Here is a 20,590-nt window from a genome sequence, read left to right on the forward strand (position 1 = left end):
GCACAAGGGCACCACATCCAAGGGGATGCCATTCATATCATAGATGTCTTTATTATTTAGAACATTTTCCTATTTTCCTTTGTTGACTCCAAAGATGGGCGATTTGTATATTTATTTATTATGACAATTTTCGGGCAGATGGCAGTAAAGTGTCTTGTTCTAACAAAATCAGTATATTATGACATTTTTCCAACAGATAGAATTAAAGTGTCTTGTTCTAACTGTCACGCCCTCTGCAGCCAGAGGGCGCTCCTACTCTGTCCTGTCCCTAGTTTCCTGCTTTGCTGTCCTGCCGGTTTTCCTCTTTCCTTGGGCTATATATTTCCAGGTCACTTATTCTGCCTGGCTCGGCATTGACGTTCGGATGTCCTGAGACCCGCCTAGCACCAGGTCGCCCCACGTCCGCTACCTGAGGGCATAGGTTTCTATACGGCACTCCAGAACTCTTTGCACTACCGAGCCCGGGCTAACTCCCCGTTCCGCCACCTCGCATAGGGTCTTTTTCGCTCTCCTGCCTCTCCACGGTTTGTCCTTTCCGACATCTGTGACACTAACAGGGCCGATATATATCATTCCCCTTAGACTTACGCGGAAGGAACAAGTTCGATAATCAAAAGACCTTGCTGATTTAACAACATCTATATATTGAAAACACATTTACCAAACATAAATTTGAAACTATTGTCGAATAAGTGATGAGAAAGTTGAGTTTATGCCATCATTCCACTAAAAACTCAATTAGAGGCAGTATGCAATGCTCTTTTATAAATTGTTGGTGAAATTAATAAAGATATAGATTCTAGAAAAACGCAAGCCAATTGGTATACTTTCGAAAATATCCACTTTTAAATTTATTTGCTCTGCACTAATTTAGCATGGTTTTTTTAGTAAAATTATTGTTGTAAGCAAAATGATGCAGGAACCAAAATTCAATGTACATAATGCCCTTGAAAGCATCGAAGTGATTAAGAAATTCTTTGAAGAAAAACAAAGAGATGATGTTTACAAAAAATATATTATTGATGCTAAACAAATTGCAGAGTCTCTTGACATTGACACCAACTTCTCCAATGTAGAAAATACTCGAAAAGGGAGGAAGAAGACTCATTTCAACTACAAATCCCACAATCAGCCCATCTATGAACCAAAACCATCTATGAATTACATGTTTCTAACACTTCCCACTCATGCTCTGTACATTTCTGCAACTGGCGATCAATTGATCACCCAAGGTTTGCAAATTCTGTTCTGTCCTCCTTATCTTGTTTCTCTTCCTCTGACCCTCTAGAGGACAAAATAAAGTTACTTGACAGTGCAATTTTATCTACCCTTGACACCTTTGCTCCTTTAAAAACTTGAACTATCTCCATCGACCTGCCCCCTGGTACAACGACCATCTGCAATCTATTAAGGCAGCCTCTTGAGTGTAGGTGGCATCTTTCTGGCCTAAATGTACATTATCGGGCTTGGAGAGATTACTTCTCTGAATATAAGGTTACAAGAGTCTGCTAGATCCACTTACTTCTCTCACATCATTGAAAAGCACCATAACAACTCCGGACATCTTTTCTTCAGAATCAACAGCTTGCTAAAGCCAAACTGCCCCACCACATTACCTGCCTCATCGGAACTTTGCAACACATTGTTAGATTTTTTTAGCTCCAAGATCAACAATATCCAGCATCACATTCTCTCCACTACGCATATTATTTCCATACCTCCTTCCTCCTTATCCAACTTTTCTGGTTTGTGCCAAAAAAGCCTAACATGGCTCTTGACAATCTTAACAATTTTCGCCCCATCTCCAACTTATACAATAGGTTCTGATTCTGGTTCTCTTTCTATACTCATCCTTCTTGATCTCAGTGCTGCTTTTGACACTGTTGACCATAACATCTTACTTTCTCATCTTGAGACTGGGTTTGGAGTGTCTGACACTGCTCTCAAATGGTTCAAGTCTTAGCTCACTGATCGCTGTCACTTTGTCTCTCTTAATGGGTATAGGTCTGAAATTGGTCTTGTTAAGTCTGGTGTTCCTCAGGGTTCAATACGGGGCCCCTTGCTCTTCAGCATTTACATGTTTCCACTTGGTCAGCTTTTAAGATCACATGGCCTCAGCTATAATTTCTACGCTGATGATACTCAAATATACATCCATACCAAACCTGACACTGATGTGGCTGTCTCTATTCTATCTAATTGCATCTCTGACACAAAAATTTGGATGACTCAAAATTTCCTTCATCTTAACTGTGACAAGACTGAATTCATGCTTATTGGCACCTCCCATCAACTTCGTAACGCCAATCCAAGCCAATCAAAGCCTATCTGTAGATGGTTCTGTACTTGAGCTTCAGTCTAAATTGAAAAACCTTGGGGTTATATTCGATTCTGGCTTAACATTCGACCCACATGTGCAGCATATTGTCAAAACATCTTTTTTTCACCTCAGAAATATTGCTAGACTACCCTATGTTATGATAGCCCTATGCTATCACTAACTGAGGCTGAAAAGCTGATCAACACACATGTGTTCTCTCAAATTGACTACTGTAATGCTCAGGTGGGTAGCTGTGTCAGCATGCGTAGGCTGCAAAGGAACAAGTAATAGGTTTATTCCATGCTGAAAAAAAGAAGAAAGAGAATACACCTGAAGAAGGCTCCACGGCCAAAACGTTGTCTTCTCTTTCTTCTTTTTTTCAGCATGGAATAAACCTATTACTTGTTACTGTAATGCTCTACTCGCTGGGGGTATCTAAATCTACTTTGAACAAACTGCAGTATGTCCAAAATTCAGCAGCCAGAATCCTGACCAGGTCTAGTGCAAGTGATCACATTACTCCTATCCTCGTGTCCTTGCACTGGCTTCCTTTCAAATTCCGTGTGGACTTTAAAATCCTCATGCTCACCTATAAGGCTCTGCATGGTCTGGCACCTCAGTACCTGTGAACTATTATCACCCTACTCCCCACCTCGCAACCTTCACTCTTCTAATTCTGGTCTCCTTACTGTCCCCCCAAGCCCGTCTACATTGTATGGGTGACGGGGTCTTCTCCTGTTATGCCCCCAAGCTCTGGAACTCTCTGCCCAAGGATATCAGAGAGTCACCTTCTCTAAACTCCTTCAAATCCACACTCAAAACCTTCTTCTTTAGAAAAGCCTTTACTTAACTGGTTTTATTCTTCACCCCCCTGCTTTTCTTAGTACCACCATCCACGGTCTCCTCTGTATATTGTAATTGTGTTTTATCTTGTGTATTATGTTTATTTATTGTTGTTGTCATTCTGTATTGTGCTTTGAGAAGCCACCTTTAAAGGCGCTATATAAAATAAAGTTTATATTATTAAAACTAAATTTTAAAAGCAATTTCTTTTTTTCCGTATTGTATACAACAATGTCATCTTTAAAAGAAAGGTTTACCATACTGAAAGAATATCATGGCCTTTTCAGTGTTCTGGGTGACATATGTAATTTGAAGAATTATAATGAATATGAACTACTGCAGCGATGTAAAAATTTACATATGAAATTCACTGATGATCATTGTAAGGAATGTGATATTGATGGAACATCGAAGTACGAGGAACTAAAAACCTTTAGTTGTTTTTTAAAATCTAGCATGACTCCTGTTGAAGTATTGCAATATACAGTATGCAGCAGTAACTTACCAGACACATTTCCGAATACTTTTGTAGATCTCAGAATATATTTAACTTTGCAAATATCAGTCGCCAGTGGAGAACGTAGCTTCTCCAAATTAAAATGTATAAAAAACGACTCAAGATCATATGAAAGACTGTCAAATCTAGTGCCCGTTTCTATAGAAATGAGATATTGGAGCAAGTAAGCATTTAAACCGTCATAAAGCATTTCATTTCCGTCAAAGCAAGATGTGTATTTTATAACAAATTATTATATCCTAGTGACTTTGAGTTCCTAATTATTCTGATAATTTGATTTGTATAATTTATACAGAATGGCTTTATGTTTGTTATAATTGTTATTATTGAGAAATAAATAATATACTAACTAAAAAAAAATACTTGAGGAAGGGGCGCCTTTTTCTAATTTGCAGAAAGACGCCATATGGGCTAGCAGTGGCCCTGGAGCCACCACAATTATTTATCAAAACATAAAAGAAAAAACAAAGTGATCCACAAGGAACGTGCAAAAGAAATCCCTCCATTCATATTCTGTTTTATCCACAAGTCAGGATACCCCCTGGATGGGATGCTACTTTGCACACACACAAAAAACACATGCACACTGACACCAGGGTCAATTTTTCCAGAGCAGGTTAAACTACCAGTATGTCTATAGACTGTGGCAGGAAACTTATGTGAACATGGGGAGTATTGCTTTTTAGCACAGACAGTCCCAAATAATATTTTCCATTACACTTCCCCTACCCTGCTTTATGAAACAAATACAGGATAGGGAGGAAGAAGATAACATCCAAGTGTTCCACTCCTAAGCTCACCCTTTTTATTATATTATTTTTTACTCTTTGCTCATGCCTCCCTGTGCCCAGAACTCCATGACTTGAATAAGGGTTGGGAATGTCCAGTTACTCACAGAGGAAGGGTAGATATAAATAAGTTGCTGATACCCATTGAACTGATTGTATATACTGTAGGTGACCAGGTGTCAGGGTGTCCTACCTTCTTTTGTCCTTTGTGTTTCCTCTTTTAATAAATAATAATATGAATAGTTAATAATTTGGGTAATGAAAAAATAATCAAATACAATTAACATATAAATAATAATGACAAAATTGTCAAGAATTTTTAAATCTCTTTTAAAAATATTGAAAATTAGCATTATGATATTCAGAAGCAATGCCAGTTTAGAAAAGGATAAGTGGTCAATGTATATTCTAATTTAATTCCTCAAAGTGGTAACTGTACCTTTTCTTACCAATGAAAGCAGAACTGTATTTTAAATAACCGAAAACTCTCTTGATTCAATTAACTTGAAAGTTCTGGAAGTCTCAAAAAAAGACCTGCTGTATAAACAAACCTGCTTAGGTAGACTTCTTAGCAAACAGTTACAATAATTCTGACATTTATTTTCCTACTGAGACTTTTATTTTCTTTTTTCTTAATATGAAGATTTGTTTTCCAAAACCTCAGAAAAACTTTCAGACACCATTCAAATTCACCTTTGTGGTGAGGTTAATGAAATGCTTTGCTTTTTAATCAAAGAACCCTTGTTGTATTTATTTCTCTTTCACAACAAACTGAAACTCAACATTACGCCAATGATTAAAATTACCACCAGCTGCAATAGGATATTCAAACAGAGAGGAGAAACAAAATGTGTCCTTCTTACCTCTGCACAGCCAAACATGAACATTACATAATTACAGACAGTCTAGACAGGAATAAATGAGTAATCCTGCCATACATCAGACTTTACAAGAAGACTTTAAAAATGTTTCACCAAGAAAATATTTTTAGATTAGTAATTGCCATTTGTGACTCTCTTTTACTGCCAAATCTACTATGCATGAACATATTAAAAAATTCCTGTAATTAATTTCACAGCCTCCAGCATTTATTCCATGTGAGAACAATGATTATGAGGACAGACTTTACCCCAGTGAAAAAGCTGCTGTCTCAATTCCTTTAAAGTGCAATAAGTACAAACATCCAGTACACACAAATGTTATATTTAGTTATACAAGAACATAATAAGAATAAAATAATAAATGTTATAAAGTGTGTGCGAGAGATAAAATGATCATTTTAGTAGAGCAAGTTTGAATTTTTCATTCAAACAAAATGTAGAAAATATGTACTAAACAATGAAAGTGCAACTATCTATATTTACAATAAAAAAATCCATGGGCACATACATAATGTTATGTTAGCTTTATTTTAATATTAATGTACAGGTGTTGATTTATGATTAGAAGTGTTCCAAGTATTGTTATTTGAAATAACAAAATACCACGCTTGTGATGCATTCTCATTAAAACACCAGGTGCCTGGAATTTGATTGATGTAAATTAATTAGTTAACCATTTGAATAAATAGCCATAAATAAAGCATGAACATTAAGTAATAATTTAAAAAGTATAACTATACTTTACCTGAGCAATGAAACAATGAAGATCACGTGGTTGCTTTCTTTAAGTGTGGCAGCCTATGTGTGAGAGAAGCTGTGATGCTCTGCTTCAACAATCAGCAGACCAGAGAAACCAGGAAACTGCCTCTGTGAGGAATAGGCCATGTACTGGAAGGCCAAAGGTCATCACATTGGCACATGATGATCTGCATAAATGTTTGATAAATGGATGAAAATGATTTGTGTTCTCAGTGCCAATTTAGCCTTTAAACATAATGGCAGGTGAGCTACTGCAAATGCAAGACAATCTGCAACTGTAAATTTTCCTGAAGGACAATACGATGTTTGACAGTAGGGATGGTGTATAATCATCATAATAATAATACTTCTACTAATAATAATTAATAATTGCTTTCACTTATAAAGCGCTTTTCTGAACACTCCACTCAAAGCTTTTTTATAGGTAATGGGGATCACCTCCACTACCACCAGTGTGCAGCATCCACCTACCTATCAGTATCTTGTGTTCTTTCATATCTGTTACATTCTTTTATTTGGATTGGGTTAGGCACTACATGGGATATAAAACAGGTGTAACATTTTCCATTTAGACCACACATTTTTCCTTTTTTCCATTTAGAACATAAACTTTTTGGCACATTTTTAGTATCAATCAAATGCTTTTTTGCAAAACTCATGCAGAATTTGAGATGTTTCATTACAGTTCTATACAAGCTTCCATTGTGGAGTGACCAAGATATTGTTGAACCAGGTTCATTTTCTCCCATCTAAGCAATTGAACTCTGAAATTCTTTCAAAATCAATGCTGGCCTCACAGTGGCTTCCCTAAACAGTTTCCTCCTTACCTGGCCACTCAGTTTTTGGGCACTTTTTAACAATCAGCTTTACCATGCTTAAAGATATATAATGGATCTTTATTTATTTTTTTATTTTATGACATGGGAAACCATCAAATTCTCATAAGGGCTCATGGTTTTCCAAGGTTTGCTGCTCTGACCGGATCATCTTTTCGTTTATTAGCTTATTATTCAATTTCCACTTTTCTATATAAAGCCGAGGCACGGCTTGGACGGCGCACTGCGCATCGCCTGACACAGCAGTCTTAGATTCTAGCCAGAACTTTATTTTACGCATTCTCTTTTCACTGGCCACCTCGTCGACTCTAATGTTCTACATCCCACACTTCTGAGGGCTGACCTTTTATCCCTTTCTGTTTCTTTTTTAGGAGTCTTGCTTTTTACAACAGGCTGTGTTTTAGCAGCGTTTTTTCACCAGGGATGCAGTTATCTTCTCCTGGGATTGTCCTCCCCATTACTGACCAGCTTGGCCTGATTAGCCCTGCTGCTCAGTAATCAATTATTTCATTCTCACCTTTCACTTTTCACTCTCAGGGCTCTTGCACTTGGATTCTGACAAATCACCACCCTACACCTTTCTCCGGATCTTTGCATTTATACAGCTTTATTCCTGAGTCGTTTTGAAAGTTTATTGGTCTAGTTTTTTAATATGGTTTGAAATTCACTACCTGACTGACGGACTTTTACATTTCTTTTAGTAATAATCTATTTACTGCTTTGTTTTTGTTTATTTGGTTTGAATGTGTATAGTAATTTGTGTATATAACCTATTAATCAACTAAAATCCTTAATCAATAAAGAGCAATTTTATAACTGAAATTAAAAAATAGTTGTATCACTTCATTCTTTGATGCATATGGAGGTCAGCTATATAAGGTTATTGGACATTTTATTTGTTTTATGTAATTTATTTAATTATTTCAACTATTTATTGACACATTACAGAGGTAAAAATTAAAAGCATTTTTATTTCAATTCATCCCTATAGTTCTTAATGGAATTATAAGGCAGCTTCCCACAAATGCTCCTCGTGGTTTGAGTTTTTCAACATCTGGAAAATGCTTTTTCCAGGAAAAAGCCAAGTTCTAGTGGTGTATGACAAACTGCAGATGTTGGGAGAATAAAATGAACTAAAGAATAAATTATCAAAACTGTATGGCTTGTTGTCCTTCTTGCTGAAGAAAAACATATTTGTGTGTATGCTGGAATAGGAATAGCAACATAAATATTAAAAAAACTGTGATTATAAAAATATTTTTTTTAAATATCATTTTTTGTGAAAGAGAAAATAAAGTATATGAGCACAGGTTTAGTTATGTAGTATGATATACACACATTTAGATGCATCCTCTGAGCTCCCCATCTTTGTTGGCAAGAAATACCAAACCAACTATACCAAGTATGTTCCTTGCTGCAGGAGGTTTAATGACTGTTTCTGGAAATTAATGTTGCCTGTGTGTCAGACTATGACACTTGCTACAACATTCAATAATTCCTTCATTAGATGCTACAAATTGTTAAAACCTGCAAATATGTTAAATGAATCAAATAAAAATTGTCATTCATAAAAATACACAATAGAGAGCCTGAGATGGGCCATATGGTAGGCTCAAACTCATCGGTTAATTGGCTTCTGGGAACATTGGCCATAGTGTGAGTATGTGTGTTTTTGTCTGTGTGTGCTGTGCATTGGACATCCCGTCCAGTGTGTATCCTGACTTGCTTCTGTTGCTTGCCAGGATAGGCTCCCCCTTGACACTATAGTGATAAAGTGGTTAGAAAATGGATGGATGGATATGAACTATTCAAATGGTCACAAATACAGACAGCACACAACCCTGATTTAGGAGAGCACTGTATCATTGTATTTCTTGTTTGTGAAAGTGATTTAAGGAAAATAAGGTAACTGTTTGAAGTATTGTCAGTGAACCAGTATGTGGCACAATTCCCACCAGATTAGAAATTACAAACCAAAACCCCAGCATGGTCACAGAGGGCACTGTGCTGTAGTGGGTGCAGTTGTTCACATGAGGCACAGAACTGGTGTCCTAACTACGTTTGCTTGTGATTATTAAACCCAAAGGCACTATATGTAAGAATGGAAATACTAACCCAAACAGATTTAATGTACCTCAAGATATCTGCAATGCTGTGCAACTGGCTCCGGAGAATACAGGAGTGTAAAAATAAACTAATATATTCATCCATCTTAGAACATCTGCTTTAGAATTCTGTAACCTTTATTTGTGCCTTATACCATTGTGTATTTTGTCTTATGATTCTGCTGAGATTTTGGTATCCTGATGATTCTAGCAAACTGAATGATATGAAGTTATAGAGTTAGATATTTCAGAATTACACTTCAACTTTGGGCAAAAAGACACATTTGCCATTAGTGCTACATTAATCTGTTACCACTGTACACTTTCCTGTAGAATGGTGTAGGAACACCTTTTATTTTCAGAAGGTAGAATGAAAAACAGAAATAATGGAAATGAAAACTACTATTTTTGCCCCCATTATTTCTGAAACAATGCAGCACATTGTATGTGTTGTGGGAGTCAGGAACAAGTTAAATTACCATATTTTTCTAAGCATTTGCAATGATTGGAAGAAATCCTTGGATGAGTTTGCTACTGGCGAGAGATACTCATGGGTGGAATAAGTTCATTTTATTTGTAACTTTTATTATGGTTTGGTCTGCTTTCTAAGGGGCTGCTGATGTAAAATGGGTGGTGCCCCTCACAAGTTGATAAAGTAGGTTAACAGAGTACTTTGTGAGGCCACGCAATGAAAACTGCTATTCAAATACAGGGTATTATAGTAAATACAGGCTTTCTAGGACAGGTGTATTAAATATATTACTTTATTATCATTTTACTACTGCTATGCTCTAGGTATAAAGATATTGGATGTACAGGTCATTTGCTCCTAATATTGGATCTTCATTGATTATTTTATTGCCTTGCAGTTGCTGTAAATTTATAAAGTGCTCTGTAGCAAAGTTTTGCAAAGGGCACTGTACCAAATTGATTGGTTGATTCTTTGATTGAGCTGCTCTGGCATTTAGGAGTAATCAGAATTGCTAGCTGGGAGTGGGAAGATATTGGTTGATGTGTGTTTGCACAACAACAGTAATCTTATCAGATAGCAGTCCCAGCTGAGAGGAGACTAGATGACTCCATATCCTTGGGAACTGGAATTATCCAGTGCAGACCAGCCAGCTCATGTACCCAGTAGTTTACATAAAAAGAGACCCAAAGGATAGGCAGTTTAGAAGAAATAAGGAGCAGGAGGTAAAGAAATTGGACTTAGGGCTTACAGATAGCTTCCTCCAAATGTGCTCATAATAAATTTAGAAAAGGAGTACTTTTCATATATGTCAAGTTATTTAATGCCATTCCTGACAAAGTATCCTATCAAAGTATGCCACTTTTATGTATTAACATGAATTTTGTATGGGGTTCAATGTTTGGCGTGTAGTTCAAAATATCCAGCAGCAGTACGAAAGCATTACTGAATTCAAAATAAACATGTTTTTCCTTTATAAAGATTTAAGTCTATGAGTACATTAGGGTTTTATTAGTGTCACTAATTCAGTGAGTATAAGTTGAACATTGTTCTTATGGGCTCTGTAGCTCACTCCAATGGTACTTGTGGATACTAATATGTTACATTAAATAAAAGTTTGTGCCTTGTGTGTATTTAACAAATCCATGTGTATTAAATGCTTGTTCAATTATTTCTCAACCACCAGATTGCTCACAGAAAATTAAAGAAGGCATGTGATCTCACTATGTATTCAATAACAAGTGGAGGTCCTCTATTTAACCATGTACAATTTAAAAATTGGTCTGTTATATATTAACTCCATTTGTCCAATTCTTGTAAATTAATATGTGTTTTAAATATCATAACTTTTAAAGTCTGGGATCAGTTTGTTTGGCTGTTTCACATTCACAGTGAGATATGTACAGTATATACAGTATCTTATATGCAAAAATAAAAAAAACAAATGGCTAGTTAATTAAACAAGCACCAAGGAATGGCTTCAGTCGAGAAAAAAAATTGTAAAGCAAGTTCTAACAATAAGGAATGCAGTCATCAGCTATGGACAAGTGTCTATGGACAGCTATGGACAGCTATGGTCACCAACATGACACCAATACCTTGTATCAGATTAGTTCCAGGGGAACCTAGCCACATTAACCCAAGGGGTCTGTTGGGATGGTCCTAATCTGAGATGGCAGGGTCAACCCTGTCCCATTTTTAAGAGTATAAGAAGAGATACAGATGAAGGAGACTACTTAATTCTTGTAGCTTGTTTGGTAGTTGGTTTTACCTCACTACCACTGATGTGACTACTTCACCGTGGATTTTCAGTAACTGCAATGTCATGTGAGAACTGCTTAATTTCTTATTTGATTTCTTCCCTCTCCAAGACTAGAGTAATTTTCTGTTTTTTCAATTTATTTATATTTCTTTCTCTGGAAAACCATTCTAGAGGGCAGTAAAGGAGTAGCAAAATCGTAAACCAGGACATTTCATCATTGTACAGTGGTATGGGAAAGAAGGTTGATGTAAAGAAAAAAACAAAAGACATACAAAGGTTTTGAATATTGGGACATGCATCTTGTGAACCTCTTAAATGAACAGAAAATGTATCAATAATTATTAAACTAAACTTATAATAATTAATAAACTAAAACTAGTTATTGTGTTAATGCAAATATCAAATTTTCATAGGTAGTGGTTAGAAAACATGAACATGAAAAGCAGTGTAGGCTAGAACTTAATTAAACATCAAGCAGAATTAATCAACTTCTGTTTCCTGACTGGTTCCATATCTAGTAGATCATAGGGTCCATCTTGCTTGTTTGTTTGCTAGGATCTTACTGAAAAAAAGTATTTTAATTACTTCAGAAAAAAATATAGGAAAGACCCATTTTATATTTAACATTAGATTTGGCACTACCCCAAATATTAAAATAATTTGATACAGGAGCTTAGATCAAGAGAAACATTAATAAAAATACAACTGTTTTCTACAGGTTTTTTGCATCTACGCAAAGGGAAACCTTCAAGTAATAGGTTAGTAAAGGTTTAAAATGTGAAATTGCTGGTTGATTGTTTGCTTTGATTTAATCTTGATTTGATCATTTGTGCAAACACTGTGTACAATACTTCAATTGTGGATATCTTCTCTGTGAGTCAGAACTCCTAGAGAGCAGTTACCCTTGTCACCACACTAGCCTATTGATATGGATTTTGTTTTTGTACTTGGCGTCTCTGGTCCAGTGATACTATTCCTGTTTTTCCATGGCTGTTCATTTGCCACTATAAAAAAAAATGTCTCTCACTGAGGGTTGATTTTCAAGTGACAAATGTTAGCACTTTAGTATGCAATTCTCAAACTGAATTCCTTCACAGTTTGCTTTTTATTTTTAACACTAGAAACCCAGCCAATAATTTTTATCTGTTTTTTCTTTTGTCTGCGTTCCACATATGAAGCTTCACTGCCTATCTTTTTGTACATATGGATGAAATATACTCAAGGAGGTATGTTACATTATATCTAAGATCCTTGAGAGCCATTACATTTTCTATCATACAGAAAACTAGTATATTGTTACAAAATAGGGGGAATGGGAAACTAAAATGTTAAAATGTACCCACGCAGTGGGTAACAATTTAAAGCATGTGAGAAATGGCACCAGTTCTTTATATTCTCTGGAACATTGCTGGCTGATTGCTTGCTTTGGCTCTTGTGAAATAGTAATAAAACTTAGACAAATGTATTAACAAATTAAGAGAGGTCATTTTTAGTGGGATTCCACAATAAAGGAAATAATAATTTCCTAAAATAAATAAGACAGCAAACTTTCTAAAACTAAATTCAGATTTCTTAGCCAGAATCTTGTCTCCAAGACTAATCAGAACCTAGTCCTCTCATATGTTACAAGCTTCCTTCTGATTACTTTCTGTCCTTTATTCTGTCTTTGTGCTTTGTGTTGTATTTTAGGACATAATGATGAAGAATAACATACCAAAAAGTTAATTAACCAGAGTAAATAACCCCAAAAAAAAACCTTTGATCATTTGTTTTATCTGCTTTTGGCTTGCCTAGCTGTCTGCAGCTAGGCAAACATTTCAGATTTTATTCATTGTTCTCAGATTGTCTGTTTAGGCTTTGAGTAGTGCAATAAGATGTGAATTGCAAATGTTATAGAATTTGGTAACATTATGTCTTAAAAGTATCTTGATTACACAGAAAGGTGCCCTGACTTGATTAGGTTAAATTGTCCACAATGTGTTTAGCTGTAATTAGATTATTTTGAGATTATCTGAGCTATTGAAGGAATACATTTGTTCTATATTTTTGTTCAATTTATGGCATCTAAGGCTTATACCAAGACATTGTGTCCAATTAATTAAGTTACCTGCACAAATTAAATTAATTTGTTTTATGAAACAGTGGGGCAGAGCTATTCTTCAGAAATTAAGATGTTTGCACTTTTATTTGAGAATGACCAGAAACGCACACTTTCAAAATGACACATTATCTATTGCATCTGAGGTATGGAGCTGATCCATTGACAACGGCATTGTCAGCTCCAAACCATTCACATTTATTGACCAAGATAACAGCACTGAGTCTTCTCTTATAATGCTGTATGAGGTGGGAGAACACATATAAAGGGATCTGAGAACAGTCCTCCATAAATAATCTCTCCAGATCTTTCAGAGTCCTTGGTCCTCATTTGTGGACTCTCCTCTTCAGCTTAACCCACAGGTATTCAATGAGGTTTAGGTCAGTGAACTGGGATAGCCAATGCAAAAGCTTGATTATGTGGTCACTGAACCATTTTTGTGTGCATCTGGAGGTATGATTTGGATCATTGTCCTGCTGGGAGATCCAACCAAGACCCAGTCTTCGCTTCCTGGCAGAGGCAGCCAGATCTTGATCTAGAATCTCCTGGTATTTTGATGGAGTCCATAATGCCATGTACAGTATCCTAACAAGATTCCCCAGGGCTTTGGAAGAAAAACAGCCCTACAACAGATTCGCCACAATTCTTCACAGTGGGGATTAGGTTATTTTCTGCTTGACCTTGACTCTTTTTATGCCAAACCCACCTCTGCTGTTTGTTGCAAAAAAGCTCTATTTTTGTCTCATCTGACCATAGAACCCAGTTCCAATCAAAGTTCCAGTGATGTTTAGTGAACACCAGGCACTTACATTTGTGGTTTAACGACAACAGAGGCTTTCTTCTGGCAAGCCTTCCAAATAGTTTGTTGGCATGGAGGTTGTGTCTAATCGTAGTTTTGGTGACCCCAGGATGCAACCAACTGCAATTGTCCAACTTTGATCCTCAGAGAAAGTTTTAAACCATCTTAAACCATCCTCCTCACTGTGTATGGGGGCCAAATACACTTTCTAGGGGTGTCAATAATTGTGACACGTGTTTTTGAGAAAAATGTTTATTTTTTATAAGGATTTTGTTTTTCTTTGAGTAATTTTACCTCACTGAAAGGTGAGATTTCTCTAATATTTTATGTGTAATATCAAGCTGATAAACAACAAATACATTTTTTCATAGCCTTTCTTGCTTATCTTTACCAAGGATCCCAATGAGGGCAATGCTTTTGGATAAATTTGGGGATACTTGTATAGTTTTATCTCTGAGCTGTATCTGTATGTTTGCTGTATGTTGTTTTCTTTTTTAAAAAAGGTCAACATCAGACTTAAGCAGATTCATATATTACATGAAGCTGGGTAAAATAAGTATTGTGTGTGTAATGCATTTTAGATGAATCTATATAATAGTCTATGGTGATAATTCTCCTGGCCATTTTTTGTCATAACTAAAATACCCCACACATGACCCTTGTTTCATAATTTTGATTTAAAAAAGTTTCCAACAGAATAAATTTTATTATCTTAAAATATAATTATTCTACCTGGTTTTTACACTATTTTGATTAATTAAAATAATGTAATGTTGTGATTCACATACTCTACTAGTGAATGCATATTGATAGACATTTATAAACAAATCAAATATAAACAAATATGTACATATCGTTTATAAATTAAACTTAAAAACTGGAAAACTGTTGATTGATGTAAAATAATGCTGAAATAAAAAAGTTAACATATAAAATATCGTAATTTGTTACTGATGGGAGGTTTTGATTCTGAGAACAAACTTAGTTTTCATGATTTTAAATTCTCAGAATGAAACTGCATTTTTTATTTCAGTTATTACAGCAATGTATTACTTGTGGGCATGAGTCAAGGTATGTTTAGGGTAGTTTATAAGGAAAACCACAAGTGTAGGCAGCACAGCTGTAACTGGATCACACAGGGTGGGGTAACTGCCTCATCTTGAGCAATGTTTAGGAAGAGTGCATAAAAAGCTGGGGGGCATTCTCAGATTCTCTAAACTGATATTCTGGCTTCTTTTAAGGAATGACTAGTTTGGTTCAATCAGAAACAAAAAGCCAAATAAGCTAGAAAAGGCCAAATGGCCTCTTATTTGTGACCATTCTTATGCTTTTATGTTCTTATGAGTGGTCAGCTGCATTCCACTTCTGTGGTTTAGCACTGACTTGCAAAGGCACAACTGGTTGCTGAAAAATGGGTGCTTTGTTTAAATTATTTGAAATGCATTTGTCCCAGTGACTCATTAGTTCACAACTAAGCCCAATCTTTCTGGCAAATACAGTTACAAACTCCCACTGTGATAAGTTGTTTAAAGGGATAATTTTTGGTATTGAAATGGGGCATATATACATCTTACATTTCAAGGTTACAATGTAAACAGTATAATTACACTACAGAAGGTATTAGAATAATTGCCGGAATCTGTTAACATAGCCTTGTAAAGTCAGTACTATAAAAGGTATGTTAAAGAAAGCTTATTTGTATTAACACCTGCAGCAACTAATTTCCTCCTACAAAGTGTTAAGAGTAGAAGTCATAAACCTCAAAGAACATGACAAAGACCTGAAGTGTGAAACAAACCTCAGTCACATTTAAAAAAACAGTACAAAAACACCTATGGTGTTAAATTAACCTCACATTATCAGATGTACTGTATCTATACTGTATAAGAGTTGGGAACCATGCTGTGTTGCCAAATGTACATGAGCTCAATAAAGACTGAAACTGCGCATGACTGTCTACTGCTCTTTTGATGCAAAACTACACACAGCACTATGATGTTCCCTCCATTAGATAACACTGCTCCTATTTGGTATGGAATTCTTGTCCATAGGGAAGAATGACATCTGCTGGTCCACAAAAAACACTTACACCAGCAAACGTGAAGTCTAAAAAAATGGAAATGGAAAACGGAAATGTTACTGGTTTGTAGCAAGTAATGCTATTGTCAATTAACTGGTTCTACACTCGGATTCCAATGCAACTTTATAATTTTGAAGATTCTCAAATCAAAACATATAAATCTCACAATTTCTGCAACAGTTTTGCTTCATGCTTCAGAACAAACGTTGTCCCTATATAGACCACAAGTTTCTTAGTGGTATGCATTAAGAACTATATGCTCCACAAAGATATAAAGAATCTATACATTTATCTTAACTGAAGCATCCAGCAAAAGCCTATATAAACTCCACAGAGATTGAACCCAAGGTTCCCACACTGCAAAACAGCAATGCTAACCACTGCATCACTATGCCACCCTTTGTTTTTACAGTTTAAATATCTGCAATCTTATTATTTATGATATTCATAAACATTAGATACTGTATGTTAATACACTTTAAAACTTTTTTTGAAAACTATGAATAACTGAATGGATGAACTTCAGTTCGTCATAACCAGACCTCAATAAATTTAAAATATCCCTTAGATCCTAAATAATCCAAATATGGTATCTGTTCATCCAATGGCACTGCAGCAAGTTATTCAGTTCTATAAAGCAACTGTAATCAAATCATTTCAGTTTTCCAGTTTGTTGTTTCCTAAAAGCTGTACTTTTTTGTACAGCATATTTGTACCAGATAATATATGTTATAGGTAGTAATACATCCTTAGTAAAATTCCAACATTTTTTCCAATAGTTAGGTCATCTCATTTTTTGATTAAAAAAGAGTTTCATAGTTGTATATTTGAAAAATGCATCCGCTATATTGGTGGAAATTGTAGTTTCAATTTTGTGGATGATACAATAAACCAAAGTCTTCATGACTTGAAGACACAGCTAGATTTTAAAAAGTAGATATACAAACCCTAGTCCTTCTATTAATTGAATTTAATTCAGCATTGGGACTGTGTGATTCATTTCTGAACCCCACTCCTCCCTTTGGTTTAAATGACTAAACAATTACTCAATTCACTGCCTTATCTTCTGTGTACTTCAAAAAAACAGGCTTGTTTGTTAGACAGGTCAGAGGCAGATGAAGTGAGTCCCCTCCACAAAGTAACTCAGAGTGAAAAAATGCAAGACTGCACTTTGTCTACCAGGAACTTCTTCCTTCTTCCTCATTGGATCCCTATGTTTACCATGTATGGATATTGTGGAAAAGGTACAGACTTTGCTGACTGAACTGTATAACAACCCACTCACTGGCCTCCCACAGAGGACTCCTTGGGTAGTTTGGGAGTCTTGCATTACATCACTAGCAATTCTCCAGCCAAATGTCCTGGAGAGAAGAACAAAAAACAGAAAGATTTCACACAAAAAAAAATCTCAAGGGCAGGAAAGCAATCTGCCATGTGCTTAAATGAGGGGTCTACTTCCTCTGTCATTTTAAAAAAGGAAAAAACATTATTAAGATGATTAATTTAAATACATTTAGAATACAATGTGTTATGTATAAGAACAAATTAACATTTATAAGATGTTACCTTTAAGTTCTAGAGCCAGAGGATTTGATTTAAATAAAATTCTAAAAACAGTTGTTGTGTAGCATTTTTTAATCAAATATATCATTTGCATCGCAATATAACAAAAATGCTTTCTGCTTTGATTAGAAACAACTTCACTACTTGAAAACATAGCTATATTTGCACTTTCATGGTTTATGTTTTTTTCTACTTACAATTATATTTTGTCTATCAAATTGAAATGTACCTCAGGATACCCAAGTCAAACCCACAAAAGTAGCGTGGCACTGATTGCATAGCTGCAACAAGAAGGGAACATGTGAAAGAAGAAAAGAATGAAAAAAATAGTCTTAATTTGAGCATCAAAGGTTAACTGAATAGATAACATCAGGCCCACCCATTCTTGATGTCAAGGAGAGTAAAATGTTAACATCCTGTAAGGGAAATCTTGCTCTTTTTATCATCTAAGGATCTTTATATGTGTATACTGTAAGTCATTTCTGTCTAGTGCAAATTCTCAGATACAAGCCTGTTTGTTATAGGCAACTCTAACTGGATGAGTGAAAATATTAGAGAAATTAAAATAATTTTAAAATATAAAAAAAACATGAATGTAATTTATTTCCTTAGAGTACTGTTAAAGTGTAATTATTCTACTGATCTGAAGTTTACAGGATGCAGAAGGTAAAAATTGTGTGGTTTCCTTAATACAGCTCATATTTGAAGTCAGCTCTTTTCTACCAAGAAATTAACCAATAAATTAAGTTATGGTATACTGTAAGAATCTCAATTTCACATTTAATAGATTTCTTTTTTATAGCCATGTGCTTAAATGTGTCTTGTGGTTTTTTTTTAAATACAAGCAAAACATTCACCCCTCAGAAAATGGGGAAGAGTCTGGTCATTTGTATTTTTAATAATTTAACTTAATCTAAATGTTTATTTAATAATTCCATTGAATAATCCTTTTTAATATTTAGTCTCAGGATTTGTTACAGAAAGCAAGAAGTCCTTGTCTGTTAGAATGTTTGAGCATTTTTATTTATCATCGTACTGTAAATGTAAGCATTAGCAGAGTAAATATTTACATTTGCATGTTGTCTTTGCCAAAAAAACCATGCTGTATACACATTATGTGCATGCAAGGAAATAAAAAATGTAGATCAAAGCAAATCTAGAGGTAGGGGAGAGAGGGGGTCTTTGTAAAAATTATACTTGAACATTAGAATGATTTCAATGTGTTTGGGGACCTCAAGATCTTTTTGATAAGTTCTGACAGCAAGATATTTCCCAGCAAGTAATGGGTGCCAGAACTTAATATTTTGCACATCAAAATTACACTGGACTGACACTGAAATTTGTTAAAATTGGCAAATTAAAAGGTAACTGTAGTCATTAGCCTACTGCCAGAATCGGTAGGACTAATTTGTGTGAATTTACCATTTACACTTTTTTGTCATGTTTATCACAAAAATGTCATCACAAATACAAAATATTTTTTTTTATTTCAAGACTATAGAGTGGAACAATCAGGTAGCATAATGGTTAGCATTGCTGCTTCCTGGTGTTGGGGCCCTTGGTTCAATTTCTGGGCTGCTCTCTGTGTGGTGTTTGTATGTTGGCCCTATGTATATGTGGGCTTTTGCTGGGTGCTCCAGTTTCCACCTACAGTTTAAACATGGAGGAAGCTATTTTTCTACTACTGTCTTAGGAACTGCTAGACCAAATGACTTGAAATATGGCAGTTGTCATATACCAAAATAGTCTTCAAAGTCCCAAGAAGCAACTGTTTGTACACTACAATGAGTCACCAACTATTTGACAACTAAACTCCAAGCTTCGTTGTAATGGCCATCTGGAAAAGACAAGGCATGCATTAACATCTTAGCTTCAGTAAATATGAATAATACACATTCACAATATTTGGGACATGAGGTTCAGATTGCAGACATGGGTTCACCTATAATATTGTGTTCCATTTTGATCACCATATTATAGGGATGCAAGGAGTTACAGAGCTGTTCAGTGTGAGTTGAGATGAGTTTAATTTGTAAAATAAACATCTATTTCCAGAGAACACTGAAAGAAGACACACACAAGATGCTTCCCCCAGAGTGTCCCAAATTCCAGCAGTGTTACACATTCTAAGTCCAGCTATGGTCACCCTATATTATTACTATGAGTTGGTGTTTATGAAGTTTATGAGTAACCATTACCAATTATATTGGACTCATAGAAAATGGTTCCACTTATGGCACAGTGGCTATTCCTGATAACATTATCCCTTCCTTCAGCTATTCCTGAGATGTCACATACAACAGTTGTTGTTTATTTAAAATGCACTTAAGCCACGTTAAGTGTAATGACCAGGCCACAGTCAGATTTTTACAATACCATAAAAAGAATCTTATAGTTTATAAAAAAATGTAAGAAACAGAAACAAGAAATATTCAAGGTCTCAGAATATACACAGACAAACAGAACTAAATCTTCTCAGTCTAGATTTGAAAAGAAGAGCAGACTGAAGTATACAGGATTCTAAGGGGTACATACCCACAGATTTTATAAATAGGATTAACCCAAGGGGCTTCTTCACACTTAGTAGTGAAACAAGGACACATAGTTATAGCCAGAAACTAAAAGTGGATTTATTATGTGAAGAAGAATAGAAAACACTTTTAAATAACAAGTTGTGAGCTTCCCAGCCAAGTAGTTGAGGCTTAAACTGTGTGGCTCTCTTGCTCTCTTGCTGGCTGGCCTACTGTATACTTGAATCATTACCTTTCCC

The 20,590-nt window shown here is 35.4% G+C and overlaps 1 long non-coding RNA gene across 2 annotated transcripts in view; it reads left to right on the plus strand.

The window, feature by feature from the left end:
* Nucleotides 1-12,497, plus strand: part of LOC148648881 (uncharacterized) — a 106,981-nt gene extending 94,484 nt beyond the window's left edge. For both annotated transcript variants that reach the window (XR_015926559.1, XR_015926558.1), the window contains exon 6: nucleotides 11,999-12,497. This is a non-coding gene — a long non-coding RNA (uncharacterized LOC148648881). The remainder of the gene's footprint in view (nucleotides 1-11,998) is intronic.
* Nucleotides 12,498-20,590: the final 8,093 nt, after the last annotated feature.

The sequence above is a fragment of the Lepisosteus platostomus genome, chromosome 14, assembly GCF_059453375.1.
Source record: "Lepisosteus platostomus isolate fLepPlt1 chromosome 14, fLepPlt1.hap1, whole genome shotgun sequence".
In the NCBI taxonomy this organism is placed as follows: domain Eukaryota; kingdom Metazoa; phylum Chordata; class Actinopteri; order Semionotiformes; family Lepisosteidae; genus Lepisosteus; species Lepisosteus platostomus.